Source organism: Homarus americanus, unplaced genomic scaffold (assembly GCF_018991925.1).
Source record: "Homarus americanus isolate GMGI-L3 unplaced genomic scaffold, GMGI_Hamer_2.0 scaffold31037, whole genome shotgun sequence".
NCBI lineage: Eukaryota > Metazoa > Arthropoda > Malacostraca > Decapoda > Nephropidae > Homarus > Homarus americanus.
Genome location: NW_024722227.1, coordinates 27,562,929 through 27,580,821, shown reverse-complemented (window position 1 = coordinate 27,580,821; position 17,893 = coordinate 27,562,929). Strand labels below are relative to the sequence as shown.

General features: G+C 34.9%; 1 long non-coding RNA gene across 1 annotated transcript; it reads right to left on the bottom strand.

The window, feature by feature from the left end:
• Nucleotides 1–17,156: 17,156 nt before the first annotated feature.
• On the bottom strand, nt 17,157–17,571 carry LOC121862591. The gene is made up of 2 exons (XR_006088258.1): nt 17,508–17,571; nt 17,157–17,248 (listed from the first exon to the last, which is right to left on the bottom strand). It is a non-coding gene; the product is annotated as an uncharacterized LOC121862591 (long non-coding RNA).
• Nucleotides 17,572–17,893: the final 322 nt, after the last annotated feature.

Sequence of the window (17,893 nt, the reverse complement as noted above, 5' to 3'; positions counted from 1 at the left end):
TTTTATCCTACATATAGGGTCTTTCATTTCGTCATGTTAACGAGCATTTGCAAGTCTCGAGACCATTTGAAAAGATCATGTCGGTCTTTCTGAATTGTTGCGACAGCGTCCTGACTTACTACCTTCCCAAATATCTTCGCGTCGTCCGCAAACTTGACACTGTGGCTCGATATATGTTCAATATTGTCGTTTATGTAGATCATAAACAAGGTGGGTCCAGAGATGGGCCTATTGGTACTCCACTGATAACCTTTTTCCAATCAGAATGTACTCCGTTTATTAACACTCTTGTTGCCTGTCATCGATCCTGTTGTTAATCCACAGTAAAAATCTTGGCTGTGATGTTATGTGCCTTGATCTTAGAAGCTAGTCGTGCATGTAGGACTTTGCCAAACGCCTTAGAGAAATCCATGTATACAACACATCCACTGGTGAGCCTTGGTCCATGTATGTAGTCTGTTACCGTTTCAAGGAACGTGAGTAAGTTTCTTAGACAGGAGTTTCTTTCTATGAAGCCGTGTTATTAATCAGTTTTATATAGAAATATCACAAGAAATTTACACATATAAAATTATTACTCATAGTTTACTTTTCGCGTGATAAGAACATTATAAAAGTGGAGTATTAGTTTACATATTTTTGGATGATATTTATAGTTAACAAATATAATATTCACTAAATGGAAATGTGAGGAAACGAAATTAAATAAAATTAATAAAATTATTCTCCTCAATGAAGAAAAAGATCGGGTTACCTGAAGACTTAACGAAGGAAAGTCAATATTAAACGGAGGTGAAGTAGAGCTAAGAACTGAATGGGTCAACCACTTCCCTGGGGTGATTTTTCATGACCCTTTTTTTTTAATATCAAACTTTTCTGTGCTGAAAAAATTCTTCTTTACATGTATATTGTCTTCTTTACTCTTCTAATATAGTTTACCTGATATGGGCTATTACCTCATTCTTCTTCATTTTCAAGAAGTAAAAATTTATTGATCTAAATTTGGTCGCTAACTTAGATATATCGTGTTACAGTAGTTGTGGTTCGGGGTTGACTGTATGGTTCATGATTTATTGTTGTGTTTTATGATTCTGTTATTCTTCATCAGGTAGAAGATTACAGGTGTTTGTACATCATTAATCCTGACCAGTTCATGAGTTCCTTTCTGGTCACTGATGAATTATATATATTTTCATGAGTACATTGAGAAGATTATGTTTCGAAGAACATTAGGAAGGCGATTAGAAACATATTAACACAAGCTTGGTCATTATAAGAACAAGGAACTATATTTCAATGGTTATTTCGAAGCATAACTGGATATTTTATGTAATTTTCACATTATAATACGAGTTAACCGTAACTTTTAGTTCAGAAAATATCTATAACAAACAAGTGATAGTTTTTTATTGCTCGAAATTGATAATGTGTTGCAGGCAAACCTTTATCGTGATCTTGGGGGAAGGGAGAGTGTGAGTAAAGGTGGAGAAAAATAAACAAAAGAAATGTTTAGAAAACGTTTATTATACACATTGGGCATCATAGCATCCTACAGTTTGTGAATCTTTCGTAGTTTTGCTGCGTCGTCTAGCGATGTCCTGAAATATAGTGAAATATTAGAATTATATCAAGCCTTAGTGACTACAACTCAAAAATTTATGTACTGAAGCCACATTGAATAATTTTTCATATTTATAAATTAAATATTTTGTATATAAAATTTTGAAGTTTATATAAATTGGTAAAAGCAAATTGTTTTGTCTGAAAGTTCACCTACAGTTTTTTTGCATTGCTATTCGACTTCTGGGAGTTATTTACGCCATCAAAGACAGTGATTTAGACACTGATAAAACTTACCATTTTACTTTCCATATCCACCATATCCACCACCGCCATAGCCGCCGCCACCATATCCACCACCACCATAGCCGCCACCGCCATATCCACCCCCACGTCTTCCTCCGCCATAGCCACCTCCACCATATCCACCACCGCCATATCCACCGCCGCCATATCCTCCACCACCGCCATATCCACCTCCACGGCCCCCGCCACCATATCCACCACCCCCACCACCATGTCCTCCTCCACCATATCCACCACCCCCACCACCATGTCCTCCTCCACCATATCCACCACTGGGTGCGGGGCTGGCCATGGTGACAGCACAGGAGGCGGCCAGGAGCCACAGGGCGATGACCTGAGAAACACAACAGGAATAACATGATGATGGTATGACATTAGTTTAATGCTATCAATGTTATGTGAAGTTTCCTGACCATTTTTGTGATGAATAACAAATTAAGTCTAAACCTGAATGTGCACCAATTTGACAACATACCAGTTTTGATGCAATTGACAACATCTTGGCAGGTAGGAAGTTACAATACTGTAGATCAACACAATTTCTGAATCCATAGATATTTGTCTACTCACAAGAAATTATAATTTGTGATAATGAAAAAAAAAATAATTGTGGAATTCACACAAGTTGGGTTTATACACAACTCACCGTCTTGGAAACCATTGTGATTCTCAGGTCGATCCTCTGATAGGTGAGGAAGCTGGAGACAAGTTAAGGCACTCGTGTGTGAGTGCCAGCGACGACTGTGCCTGGCCTGGATCCATGGTGGGCTATATACCGACAGACAGCAGCAGCAGCAGCAGCAGCAGCAGCAGCAGCAGCAGCAGCAGCAGCAGGGGATGACCTAGCATGAACCACCACAAACACACTACATCATCATCCTGGATGATTCATTCACCAAGGTCGTTGTTGTCACTCCCACGATTGTTCACCTTTTTCACTCTTAAATATTTCCTTCTTTTTGTTATATACTTTCTCGTTAATTAATAAAATGTTCTCGCGATTAATTTTAGGAATTAAGACACTGAACACCAGCTTGACTATTGACTCTATACACAAAGAATGTGGGACCTGTGTAAGTTACTTCATATTTCTTGAATGTTGTGTAAATATAACAAATTCCAACAGTGATATTTGTTTCAATATTTTCATGAAAGGTAAAGCTAATGAACATATAGACTCCAGTCCTTAACCTTTATGTAACAATTAATTTCCTGAAAATGCCGAGTGCCAAGATCCAGCCATGGCAGTGTTAGGAGTGATAAGTGTCAGTGTTACTTTTTTCTTCACAATAATTAGTTTGTAATTTGTTATTATTACCATCGTCATAGATATTATATTATCCTTAAATTATATCATGAAATGCTAAGAATACGTAAATTTTATTCATTCACATTACATATTTTTCAGTACATTAATATCAATCATAAAGTCCGTAATATTATAATTATTTTCATTAATTTATCAACCTCCTTCACGCCTAGATAATTATCATGGCATACTTTTCATAATTGTTATAAGAGAATGAATGAACTAAGAACAAGTTTATATAAATTATTTTCAATCTTTTTATCCTTAACTCACGTCAAGTTTAAGAAAGTGAATCACAAACTTTTACATTAACTTCATTGCCTTCATATATTATTTACTTTCATTAATATGTTCATTGCTCAGCTTGAGTTTCGTCGAAAGTCTTTGTCATTACTATATTTCTGCCACATTTTGTATTTATTTTTATATAATTTAATATTATTTGTGTTGACATCATCAGACACTCACTCCTGTAAGAGTATACTGTATGTTAACATCTCAATCACTAAATGAGATGTTCGCTTTTGTGGTCTAAATCTCCTTCTCCTTCCTTGATACAGACTAATACTGAAATATGGCATCATCTTATCTTAGATGACCTGTGTATTTGTAATCTTAATCGGGCTGTCTTGAGGCTTTAGCATGAGAGAGGTATCGTATGGCTGATTTGTGTCTGATCGGGAACCACTGTGTCGAGAACATTTACCTCTCTATTTATAGGTTAATCTGTTTACTAAGAGTAGCTTACTGTACAGATATTATATATAATTATATCAGTACAAACAATTATTCTTTACATTGCGTTTTTTTTTCTCACCTAATATTTGTATACCAAGAAACCTTCCATGAACTCCATCTTTTTTTTATCTACACGTACACAAGGTCAATATATATTCGTATGTATATTACATTACAATACATGTATAAAACTCATTCCATACATTCAATCACCAAATCGGATAACTTCTTAAAATCGAAAAACATTTTTTTTTTTAGGTTTTGGGAGTTAACGTATTATGATCTTATGAAGAAAAAAATATTGACATCTCTTTTAGTTTCCATTTTCTGAAAAGAAGCGAAACTGTATGAACACCGTAGAGGTATTAATTGTTACTGCCATTATAAATCTAAACTGTTACTGTCACGTCATGTAACAACAGGAAGTGTAAAACCACGTTAAAATTCAGTTAATAAATTTTATTCAGAAAAATCAAAGTAAATTTTAAACATACAAAAATTTCCTCTTAATAAGAACATTATAAAAGAAGAGAATCAATTTACATACATTTTGAAATACATTTTTTAACAGCATATTCATTCACTTAATAATAAAATCTAGTTAGTTTATATACACATCACATAAAAAAAAATTTGAAAAATAATTTTGTATAAATATGATAAAACATTGTAGTTTATAACTGAAGAAGAAATTACAACGAAGATAACGAGAGGCGGATATTAATGGATAAACCAAATGGAAATATGAGGAAACAAAATTATATGAATGAAAAGAGTAAAAATAATCTCGTCAACGAAGAGAAAGAAATGAGTTTGAGAGAAGACTAGAGAAGAAATTCAATATTAAACGGAGGTGAAGTGGAAATGAACACTGAATGGGCCAACCACACCACTGAAGTGATTTTCTTTACACCTTTTTCAACACAAAACTTTTATGGTCATGTCTATTTTGATGTGTCTTCTTTACTCTTCTAATAACCTTTACCTGAGATGGCTATTACTTCATTCGGCTTTTTTTCAAGAAGTAAAGATTTATTGATCTAGATTTGGTCGCTAACTTAGATATATCGTGTTACAGTAGTTGTGGTTCGGGGATGACTGTATGGTTCATGATTTATTGTTGTGTTTTATGATTCTGTTATTCTTCATCACGTAGAAGATTACAGGTGTTTGTACATCATTAATCCTGATCAGATCATGAGTTCCTTTCTGGACACTGATTAATTATAGGTGTTTTCATGAGTACACCGAGAAGATTATGTCCAGAAGAACATTAGGAAAACGATTAGAAACAGACTAACACAATCTTGTTCATTATAAGAACGACGAACTATATTTTAATGGTTATTTCGAAGTATAACTGGATATTTTATGTAATTTTCACATTATAATACGAGTTAACCGTAACTTTTAGTTTAGAAAATATCTATAACAAACAATTGATAGTATTTATTGCTCGAAATTGATAACGTGTTGCAGGCAAACTTTTATTGTGATCTTGGGGGAAGGGTGAGTGTGAGTAAAGGTGGAGAAAAATAAACAAAAGAACTGTATAGAAAACGTTTATTATACACATTGGGCAACACAGCATCTTACAGTTTGTGAATCTTTCGTAGTTTTGCTGCGTCGTCTAGCGATGTCCTGAAATATAGTGAAACATTACAATTATATCAAGGCTTTGTGACTACAACTCAAAAATTTATGTACTGAAGCCACATTGAATAATTTTTCATATTTATAAATTAAATATTTTGTATATAAAATTTTGAAGTTTATAAAAATTGGTAAAAGCAAATTGTTTTGTCTGAAAGTTCACCTACAGTTTTATTATATTGCTATTCGACTTCTGGGCGTTATTTACGCCATCAAAGACAGTGATTTAGACACTGATAAAACTTACCATTTTACTTTCCATATCCACCATATCCACCACCGCCATAGCCGCCGCCACCATATCCACCACCACCATAGCCGCCACCGCCATATCCACCCCCACGTCTTCCTCCGCCATAGCCACCTCCACCATATCCACCGCCGCCATATCCACCGCCGCCATATCCTCCACCACCGCCATATCCACCTCCACGGCCCCCGCCACCATATCCACCACCCCCACCACCATGTCCTCCTCCACCATATCCACCACCCCCACCACCATGTCCTCCTCCACCATATCCACCACTAGGTGCGGGGCTGGCCATGGTGACAGCACAGGAGGCGGCCAGGAGCCACAGGGCGATGACCTGAGAAACACAACAGAAACAACAACATGATGATGGTATGACATTAGTTTAATGCTATCAATGTTATGTGAAGTTTCCTGACCATTTTTGTGATGAATAACAGATTAAGTCTAAACCTGAATGTGCACCAATTTGACAATATACCAGTTTTGATGCAATTGACAACATCTTGGCAGGTAGGAAGTTACAATACTGTAGACCTACACAATTTCTGAATTCATAAATATTTGTCTACTCACAAGAAATTATGATTTGTGATAATGAAAAAAAAATAATTGTGGAATTCACACAAGTTGGGTTTATACACAACTCACCGTCTTGGAGACCATTGTGATTCTCAGGTCGATCCTCTGATAGGTGAGGAAGCTGGAGACAAGTTAAGGCACTCGTGTGTGAGTGCCAGCGACGACTGTGCCTGGCCTGGCTCCATGGTGGGCTATATACCGACAGACAGCAGCAGCAGCAGCAGCAGCAGCAGCAGCAGCAGCAGCAGCAGGGGATGACCTGGCATGAACCACCACAAACACACTACATCATCATCCTGGATGATTCATTCACCAAGGTCGTTGTTGTCACTCCCACGATTGTTCACCTTTTTCACTCTTAAATATTTCCTTCTTTTTGTTATATACTTTCTCGTTAATTAATAAAATGTTCTCGCGGTTAATTTTAGGAATTAAGACACTGAACACCAGCTTGACTATTGACTCTATACACAAAGAATGTGGGACCTGTGTAAGTTACTTCATATTTCTTGAATGTTGTGTAAATATAACAAATTCCAACAGTGATATTAGTTTCAGTATTTTTATGAAAGGTAAAGCTAATGAACATATAGACTCCAGTCCTTAACCTTTATGTAACAATTACTTTCCTGAAAATGCCGAGTGCCAAGATCCAGCTATGGCAGTGTTAGGAGTAATAAGTGTCAGTGTTACTTTTTTCTTCAGAATAATTAGTTTGTAATTTGTTACTATTACCATCGTCATAGATATTATATTATCCTTAAATTGTATCATGAAATGCTAAGAATTCGTAAATTTTATTCATTCACATTACATATTTTTCAGTACATTAATATCTATCATAAAGTCCGTAATATTATAATTATTTAAATTAATTTATCAACCTCCTTCACGCCTAGATAATTATCATGGCATACTTTTCATAATTGTTATAAGAGAATGAATGAACTAAGAACAAGTTTATATAAATTATTTTCAATCGTTTTATCCTTAACTCACGTTAAGTTTAAGAAAGTGAATCACAAGCTTTTACATTAACTTCATTGCCTTCATATATTATTTAATTTCATTAATATGTTCATTGCTCAGCTTGAGTTTCGTCGAAAGTCTTTGTCATTACTATATTCCTGCCACATTTTGTATGTATTTTTATATAATTTAATATTATTTGTGTTGACATCATCAGACACTCACTCCTGTAAGAGTATACTGTATGTTAACATCTCAATCACTAAATGAGATGTTCGCTTTTGTGGTCTAAACCTCCTTCTCCTTCCTTGATACAGACTAATACTGAAATATGGCATCATCTTATCTTTGATGACCTGTATATTTGTAATCTTAATCGGGCTGTCTTGAGGCTTTAGCATGAGAGAGGTATCGTATGGCTGATTTGTGTCTGATCGGGAACCACTGTGTCTAGAACATTTACCTCTCTATTTATAGGTTAATCTGTTTACTAAGAGTAGCTTACTGTACAGATATTATATATAATTATATCAAAACAAACAAGTATTCTTTACATTTCGTTTTTTTCCCTCACCTAATATTTGTATACCAAGAAACCTTCCATGAGCTCCATCTTTTTTTAGCTACACGTGCACAAGGTCAATATATATTCGTATGTATATTACATTACAATACATGTATAAAACTCATTCCATACATACATTCAATCACCAAATCGGATAAATCTTAAAATCTAAAAACTTTTTTTTTCAGGTTTTGGGAATTAACGTATTATGATCTAATGAAGAAAAATATTGACATCTCTTTTAGTTTCAATTTTCTGAAAAGAAGCGAATCTGCATGAACACCGTAGAGGTATTAATTGTTACTGACATTATAAATCTAAACTGTTACTGTCACGTTATGTAACAACAGGAAGTGTAAAACCACGTTAAAATTCAGTAAATAAATTTTATTCAGAAAAATCAAAGCAAATTTTAAACATACAAAAAGTAATAGTTAATTTCCTCTTAATAGGAACATTATAAAGGGAGAGAATCAATTTACATACATTTTGAAATAAATTTTTTAACAGCATATTCATTCACTTAATAATAAAATCTAGTTAGTTTATATACACATCAGATATAAAACAAATTTGAAGAATAATTTTATATAAATATGATAAAACATTGTAGTGTATAACTGAAGAAGAAATTACAACGAAGATAACGAGAGGCGGATATTAATGGATAAACCAATTGGAAATGTGAGGAAACAAAATTATATGAATGAAAAGAGTAAAAATAATCTCGTCAACGAAGAGAAAGAAATGAGTTTGAGAGAAGACGAGAGAAGAAATTCAATATTAAACGGAGGTGAAGTGGAAATGAAAAGTGAATGGGTCAACCACACCACTGAAGTGACTTTCTTAACACCTTTTTCAACACAAAACTTTTATGGTCATGTCTATTTTGATGTGTCTTCTTTACTCTTCTAATAACCTTTACCTGAGATGGCTATTACTTCATTCGGCTTTTTTTCAAGATGTAAAGATTTATTGATCTAGATTTGGTCGCTAACTTAGATATATCGTGTTACAGTAGTTATGGTACGGGGCTGACTGTATGGTTCATGATTTATTGTTGTGTTTTATGATTCTGTTATTCTTCATCAGGTAGAAGATTACAGGTGTTTGTACATCATTAATCCTGATCAGTTCATGAGTTCCTTTCTGGTCACTGATTAAATATAGAAGTTTTCATGAATACACCGAGAAGATTATGTCTCGAAGAACATTAGGCAGACGATTAGAAACAGATTAACACAAGCTTGGTCATTATAAGAACAAGGAACTATATTTCAATGGTTATATGGAAGAATAACTCGATATCTTATGTAATTTTCTCATTATAATACGAATTAACCGTAACTTTTAGTTCATAAAAGATTTATAACAAACAATTGATAGTCGTTTATTGCTCGAAATTGATAACGTGTTGTAGGCAAACTCTTATCGTGATCTTGGGGGAAGGGAGAGTGTGAGTAAAGGTGGAGAAAAATAAACAAAAGAACTGTTTAGAAAACGTTTATTATACACATTGGGCATCACAGCATCGTACAGTTTGTGAATCTTTCGTAGTTTTGCTGCGTCGTCTAGCGATGTCCTGAAATGTAGTGAAACATTACAATTATATCAAGCCGTAGTGACTACAACTCAAAAATTTATGTACTGAAGCCACATTGAATAATTTTTCATATTTATGAATTAATTATTTTGTATATATAATTTTAAAGTTTATATAAATTGGTAAAAGCAAATTGTTATGTCTGAAAGTTCACCTACAGTTTTTTTACATTGCTATTCGACTTCTGGGAGTTATTTACCCCATCAAAGACAGTGATTTAGACACTGATAAAACTTACCATTTTACTTTCCATATCCACCATATCCACCACCGCCATAGCCGCCGCCACCATATCCACCACCACCATAGCCGCCACCGCCATATCCACCCCCACGTCTTCCTCCGCCATAGCCACCTCCACCATATCCACCGCCGCCATATCCACCGCCGCCATATCCTCCACCACCGCCATATCCACCGCCACGGCCCCCGCCACCATATCCACCACCCCCACCACCATGTCCTCCTCCACCATATCCACCACCCCCACCACCATGTCCTCCTCCACCATATCCACCACTAGGTGCGGGGCTGGCCATGGTGACAGCACAGGAGGCGGCCAGGAGCCACAGGGCGATGACCTGAGAAACACAACAGGAATAACATGATGATGGTATGACATTAGTTTAATGCTATCAATGTTATGTGAAGTTTCCTGACCATTTTTGTGATGAATAACAAATTAAGTCTAAGCCTGAATGTGCACCAATTTAACAACATACCAGTTTTGATGCAATTGACAACATCTTGGCAGGTAGGAAGTTACAATACTGTAGACCTACACACAATTTCTGAATCCATAAATATTTGTCTACTCACAAAAAATTATAATTTGTGATAATGAAAAAAATAAATAATTGTGGAATTCACACAAGTTGGGTTTATACACAACTCACCGTCTTGGAGACCATTGTGATTCTCAGGTCGATCCTCTGATAGGTGAGGAAGCTGGAGACAAGTTAAGGCACTCGTGTGTGAGTGCCAGCGACGACTGTGCCTGGCCTGACTCCATGGTGGGCTATATACCGACAGACAGCAGCAGCAGCAGCAGCAGCAGCAGCAGCAGCAGCAGCAGCAGCAGCAGCAGGGGATGACCTGGCATGAACCACCACAAACACACTACATCATCATCCTGGATGATTCATTCACCAAGGTCGTTGTTGTCACTCCCACGATTGTTCACCTTTTTCACTCTTAAATGTTTCCTTCTTTTTGTTATATACTTTCTCGTTAATTAATAAAATGTTCTCGCGGTTAATTTTAGGAATTAAGACACTGAACATCAGCTTGGCTATTGACTCTATACACAAAGAATGTGGGACCTGTGTAAGTTACTTCATATTTCTTGAATGTTGTGTAAATATAACAAATTCCAACAGTGATATTTGTTTCAATATTTTTATGAAAGGTAAAGCTAATGAACATATAGACTCCAGTCCTTAACCTTTATGTAACAATTAATTTCCTGAAAATGCCGAGTGCCAAGATCCAGCTATGGCAGTGTTAGGAGTAATAAGTGTCAGTGTTACTTTTTTCTTCACAATAATTAGTTTGTAATTTGTTATTATTACCATCGTCATAGATATTATATTATCCTTAAATTATATCATGAAATGCTAAGAATCCGTAAATTTTATTCATTCACATTACATATTTTTCAGTACATTAATATCTATCATAAAGTCCATAATACTCTAATTATTCACATTAAAAAATTAACCTCCTTCACACTTAGATAATTATCATGGCATACTTTTCATAATATTATAAGAGAATGAACGAACTAAGAACAAGTTTATATCAATTATTTTCAATCTTTTTATCCCTAAGTCACGTTAAGTTTAAGAAAGTGAATCACAAACTTTTACATTAACTTGACTGCCTTCTTATATTATTTATTAATATGTTCATTGCTCAACTTGAGTTTCGGCCAAAGTCTTTATTATTACTATATTATTGCCACATTTTGTATTTATTTTTATATAATTTAATATTATTTGTGTTGACATCATCAGACACTCACTCCTGTACGAGTATACTGTGTGTTAACATCTCCATCACTAAATGAGATGTTCGCTTTTGTGGTCTAAATCTCCTTCTCCTTCCTTGATACAGACTACTCCTGAAATATGGCATCATCTTATCTTAGATGACCTGTATATTTGTAATCTTAATCGGGTTGTCTTGAGGCTTTAGCATGAGAGAGGTATCGTATGGCTGATTTGTGTCTGATCGGGAACCACTGTGTCTAGAACATTTACCTCTCTATTTATAGGTTAATCTGTTTACTAAGAGTAGCTTACTGTACAGATATTATATATAATTATATCAGTACAAACAATTATTCTTTACATTGCGTTTTTTTTTCTCACCTAATATTTGTATACCAAGAAACCTTCCATGAACTCCATCTTTTTTTTATCTACACGTACACAAGGTCAATATATATTCGTATGTATATTACATTACAATACATGTATAAAACTCATTCCATACATTCAATCACCAAATCGGATAACTTCTTAAAATCGAAAAACATTTTTTTTTTTAGGTTTTGGGAGTTAACGTATTATGATCTTATGAAGAAAAAAATATTGACATCTCTTTTAGTTTCCATTTTCTGAAAAGAAGCGAAACTGTATGAACACCGTAGAGGTATTAATTGTTACTGCCATTATAAATCTAAACTGTTACTGTCACGTCATGTAACAACAGGAAGTGTAAAACCACGTTAAAATTCAGTTAATAAATTTTATTCAGAAAAATCAAAGTAAATTTTAAACATACAAAAATTTCCTCTTAATAAGAACATTATAAAAGAAGAGAATCAATTTACATACATTTTGAAATACATTTTTTAACAGCATATTCATTCACTTAATAATAAAATCTAGTTAGTTTATATACACATCACATAAAAAAAAATTTGAAAAATAATTTTGTATAAATATGATAAAACATTGTAGTTTATAACTGAAGAAGAAATTACAACGAAGATAACGAGAGGCGGATATTAATGGATAAACCAAATGGAAATATGAGGAAACAAAATTATATGAATGAAAAGAGTAAAAATAATCTCGTCAACGAAGAGAAAGAAATGAGTTTGAGAGAAGACTAGAGAAGAAATTCAATATTAAACGGAGGTGAAGTGGAAATGAACACTGAATGGGCCAACCACACCACTGAAGTGATTTTCTTTACACCTTTTTCAACACAAAACTTTTATGGTCATGTCTATTTTGATGTGTCTTCTTTACTCTTCTAATAACCTTTACCTGAGATGGCTATTACTTCATTCGGCTTTTTTTCAAGAAGTAAAGATTTATTGATCTAGATTTGGTCGCTAACTTAGATATATCGTGTTACAGTAGTTGTGGTTCGGGGATGACTGTATGGTTCATGATTTATTGTTGTGTTTTATGATTCTGTTATTCTTCATCACGTAGAAGATTACAGGTGTTTGTACATCATTAATCCTGATCAGATCATGAGTTCCTTTCTGGACACTGATTAATTATAGGTGTTTTCATGAGTACACCGAGAAGATTATGTCCAGAAGAACATTAGGAAAACGATTAGAAACAGACTAACACAATCTTGTTCATTATAAGAACGACGAACTATATTTTAATGGTTATTTCGAAGTATAACTGGATATTTTATGTAATTTTCACATTATAATACGAGTTAACCGTAACTTTTAGTTTAGAAAATATCTATAACAAACAATTGATAGTATTTATTGCTCGAAATTGATAACGTGTTGCAGGCAAACTTTTATTGTGATCTTGGGGGAAGGGTGAGTGTGAGTAAAGGTGGAGAAAAATAAACAAAAGAACTGTATAGAAAACGTTTATTATACACATTGGGCAACACAGCATCTTACAGTTTGTGAATCTTTCGTAGTTTTGCTGCGTCGTCTAGCGATGTCCTGAAATATAGTGAAACATTACAATTATATCAAGGCTTTGTGACTACAACTCAAAAATTTATGTACTGAAGCCACATTGAATAATTTTTCATATTTATAAATTAAATATTTTGTATATAAAATTTTGAAGTTTATAAAAATTGGTAAAAGCAAATTGTTTTGTCTGAAAGTTCACCTACAGTTTTATTATATTGCTATTCGACTTCTGGGCGTTATTTACGCCATCAAAGACAGTGATTTAGACACTGATAAAACTTACCATTTTACTTTCCATATCCACCATATCCACCACCGCCATAGCCGCCGCCACCATATCCACCACCACCATAGCCGCCACCGCCATATCCACCCCCACGTCTTCCTCCGCCATAGCCACCTCCACCATATCCACCGCCGCCATATCCACCGCCGCCATATCCTCCACCACCGCCATATCCACCTCCACGGCCCCCGCCACCATATCCACCACCCCCACCACCATGTCCTCCTCCACCATATCCACCACCCCCACCACCATGTCCTCCTCCACCATATCCACCACTAGGTGCGGGGCTGGCCATGGTGACAGCACAGGAGGCGGCCAGGAGCCACAGGGCGATGACCTGAGAAACACAACAGAAACAACAACATGAGGATGGTATGACATTAGTTTAATGCTATCAATGTTATGTGAAGTTTCCTGACCATTTTTGTGATGAATAACAGATTAAGTCTAAACCTGAATGTGCACCAATTTGACAATATACCAGTTTTGATGCAATTGACAACATCTTGGCAGGTAGGAAGTTACAATACTGTAGACCTACACAATTTCTGAATTCATAAATATTTGTCTACTCACAAGAAATTATGATTTGTGATAATGAAAAAAAAATAATTGTGGAATTCACACAAGTTGGGTTTATACACAACTCACCGTCTTGGAAACCATTGTGATTCTCAGGTCGATCCTCTGATAGGTGAGGAAGCTGGAGACAAGTTAAGGCACTCGTGTGTGAGTGCCAGCGACGACTGTGCCTGGCCTGGCTCCATGGTGGGCTATATACCGACAGACAGCAGCAGCAGCAGCAGCAGCAGCAGCAGCAGCAGCAGCAGCAGGGGATGACCTGGCATGAACCACCACAAACACACTACATCATCATCCTGGATGATTCATTCACCAAGGTCGTTGTTGTCACTCCCGCGATTGTTCACCTTTTTCACTCTTAAATATTTCCTTCTTTTTGTTATATAGTTTCTCGTTAATTAATAAAATGTTCTCGCGGTTAATTTTAGGAATTAAGACACTGAACACCAGCTTGACTATTGACTCTATACACAAAGAATGTGGGACCTGTGTAAGTTACTTCATATTTCTTGAATGTTGTGTAAATATAACAAATTCCAACAGTGATATTAGTTTCAGTATTTTTATGAAAGGTAAAGCTAATGAACATATAGACTCCAGTCCTTAACCTTTATGTAACAATTAATTTCCTGAAAATGCCGAGTGCCAAGATCCAGCTATGGCAGTGTTAGGAGTAATAAGTGTCAGTGTTACTTTTTTCTTCAGAATAATTAGTTTGTAATTTGTTATTATTACCATCGTCATAGATATTATATTATCCTTAAATTATATCATGAAATGCTAAGAATCCGTAAATTTTATTCATTCACATTACATATTTTTCAGTACATTAATATCAATCATAAAGACCGAAGTATTATAATTATTTACATTATTTTATCAACCTCCTTCACGCCTAGATAATTATCATGGCATACTTTTCATAATTGTTATAAGAGAATGAATGAACTAAGAACAAGTTTATATAAATTATTTTCAATCTTTTTATCCTTAACTCACGTTAAGTTTAAGAAAGTGAATCACAAGCTTTTACATTAACTTCATTGCCTTCATATATTATTTAATTTCATTAATATGTTCATTGCTCAGCTTGAGTTTCGTCGAAAGTCTTTGTCATTACTATATTTCTGCTACATTTTGTATTTATTTTTATATAATTTAATATTTGTGTTGACATCATCAGACACTCACTCCTGTACGAGTATACTGTATGTTAACATCTCCATCACTAAATGAGATGTTCGCTTTTGTGGTCTAAACCTCCTTCTCCTTCCTTGATACAGACTAATACTGAAATATGGCATCATCTTATCTTAGATGACCTGTATATTTGTAATCTTAATCGGGTTGTCTTGAGGCTTTAGCATGAGAGAGGTATCGTATGGCTCATTTGTGTCTGCTAAGGAACCACTGTGTTTAGAACATTTACCTCTCTATTTATAGGTTAATCTGTTTACTAAAAGCAGCTTACTGTACAGATATTATATATAATTATATGAGTACAAACAATTATTCCATACATTTCGTTTTTTTCCCTCATCTAATATTTGTATACCAAGAAACCTTCCATGAGCTCCATCTTTTTTTAGCTACACGTACACAAGGTCATGTATAAAACTCATTCCATACATTCAATCACCAAATCGGATAACTCTTAAATTCGAAAAACATTTTTTTTAAAGTTTTTGGGAGTTAACGTATTATGATTTTATGAAGAAAAATATTGACATCTCTTTTAGTTTCCATTTTCTGAAAAGAAGCGAAACTGTATGAACACCGTAGAGGTATTAATTGTTACTGCCATTATAAATCTAAACTGTTACTGTCACGTCATGTAACAACAGGAAGCGTAAAACCACGTTAAAATTCAGTTAATGAATTTTATTCAGAAAAATCAAATCAAATTTAAACATACAAGAAGTAAAAGTTGATTTTTCTCTTCATAAGAACATTATAAAGGGAGAGACTCAATTTACATACATTTTGGAAATATATATTTTCAACATCATATTCATTCACGTAATAAATAAAATCTAGTTACTTTATATTCACATCAGATATAAAAGGAAATGAGTTTGAGAGAAGACTAGAGAAGAAATTCAATATTAAACGGAGGTGAAGTGGAAATGAACACTGAATGGGTCAACCACACCACTGAAGTGATTTTCTTAACACTTATTTTAACACAAAACATTTGTGTACTGACAGAAAGCCTTTGTGGTCATGTCTATTTTGATGTGTCTTCTTTACTCTTCTAATATCGTTTACCTGATATGGGCTATATTACCTCTTTCTTCTTTTTCAACAGGTAAAGATTTATTGATCTAGAGTTGATCGCTAACTTAGATATATCGTGTTACAGTAGTTGTGGTTCGGGGCTGACTGTATGGTTCATTATTTAGCGTTGATGTGTTTCATGATTCTGTTATTCTTCATCAGGTAGAAGATTACAAGTGTTTGTACATCATTAATCCTGACCAGTTCATGAGTTCCTTTCTGGTCACTGATGAATTATATATATTTTCATGAGTACATTGAGAAGATTATGTTTCGAAGAACATTAGGAAGGCGATTAGAAACAGATTAACACAAGCTTGGTCATTATAAGAACAAGGAACTATATTTTAATGGTTATATGGAAGAATAACTCGATATTTTATGTAATTTTCACATTATAATACGAATTAACCGTAACTTTTAGTTCATAAAAGATTTATAACAAACAATTGATAGTCGTTTATTGCTCGAAATTGATAATGTGTTGCAGGCAAACTTTTATCGTGATCTTGGGGGAAGGGAGAGTGTGAGTAAAGGTGGAGAAAAATAAACAAAAGAACTGTTTAGAAAACGTTTATTATACACATTGGGCATCACAGCATCTTACAGTTTGTGAATCTTTCGTAGTTTTGCTGCGTCGTCTAGCGATGTCCTGAAATATAGTGAAACATTACAATTATATCAAGCCGTAGTGACTACAACTCAAAAATTTATGTACTGAAGCCACATTGAATAATTTTTCATATTTATAAATTAAATATTTTGTATATAAAATTTTAAAGTTTATATAAATTGGTAAAAGCAAATTGTTATGTCTGAAAGTTCACCTACAGTTTTTTTACATTGCTATTCGACTTCTGGGAGTTATTTACGCCATCAAAGACAGTGATTTAGACACTGATAAAACTTACCATTTTACTTTCCATATCCACCATATCCACCACCGCCATAGCCGCCGCCACCATATATCCACCACCACCATAGCCGCCACCGCCATATCCACCCCCACGTCTTCCTCCGCCATAGCCACCTCCACCATATCCACCGCCGCCATATCCACCGCCGCCATATCCTCCACCACCGCCATATCCACCGCCACGGCCCCCGCCACCATATCCACCACCCCCACCACCATGTCCTCCTCCACCATATCCACCACCCCCACCACCATGTCCTCCTCCACCATATCCACCACTAGGTGCGGGGCTGGCCATGGTGACAGCACAGGAGGCGGCCAGGAGCCACAGGGCGATGACCTGAGAAACACAACAGAAACAACATGATGATGGTATGACAT